The sequence below is a fragment of the Barbus barbus genome, assembly GCF_936440315.1.
Source record: "Barbus barbus genome assembly, chromosome: 45".
NCBI lineage: Eukaryota > Metazoa > Chordata > Actinopteri > Cypriniformes > Cyprinidae > Barbus > Barbus barbus.
The window spans coordinates 17,704,657-17,705,510 of record NC_136723.1 but is presented as its reverse complement, the minus strand read 5'-3'; positions in this window follow the sequence as shown (position 1 = coordinate 17,705,510).

The window sequence follows — 854 nt, the reverse complement described above, 5'->3', positions numbered from 1 at the left end:
AAAACTGTGTGATTCTTTTCATTTTATTTACAGGTTCGCCAGCAGCTGATAGGATTTTAAAAACCATTTTGAACTGATCATCTAATCTTAAAAAATAAAATAAAAAAATGGTGATAGTGACGTGGCATGTGGCCAAGTATGGTGACCCATCCTCGGAATTTGTGCTCTGCATTTATCCCATCCAAAGTGCACACACACAGCAGTGAACACACACCCCAGCAGTGGGGCGCCCGGGGAGCAGTTGGGGGTGCTCTTATCAGCATTGTAAATGACTGGCTGAATAATTGGAAAGATAAAAGGGTTACACTTTAATTTAAAGTGACATTGAGACAGTGTAATTACACATTTATGTACTTCCTATAAGGATACTAGTTTTAGGGTTTAGTTTAGGATTGGTTGTAATTATGTAAAATTTACAGTTAATTTGTTAATTAGTTTAATTTGTGTTCTGCAGATGAACAAAGGTCTTACGGGTTTGGGACAACACGAGGGTGAGTAATTAATGACAAAATGTAAATTTTTTTGGGTGAACTAACCCTAAAAGTATGTATTTATTGTAGATAATTTAAATGTTTGTTGATTTGCTGATTTATTTCTATGATAGACACCGCGGTTTTCCATATTTTTACTGTAAAGATATTTATAACTGATCCTCCAGAAGGTTTGTCATTTTGTTTTCTAATAACATTGGTGCTAAAACTAAGTTGCCACGGATTAAATGTCGTAACAATATCTGAAGTAACTACGGTATTTTGTTAGAAATTATGGCTAGCATAGTATTTTATTTATAGTTTTGTATTATATCATGAAGAGAACTGCCGCGCTACACATCTTTGGTTCCGCCTCCAGCACGC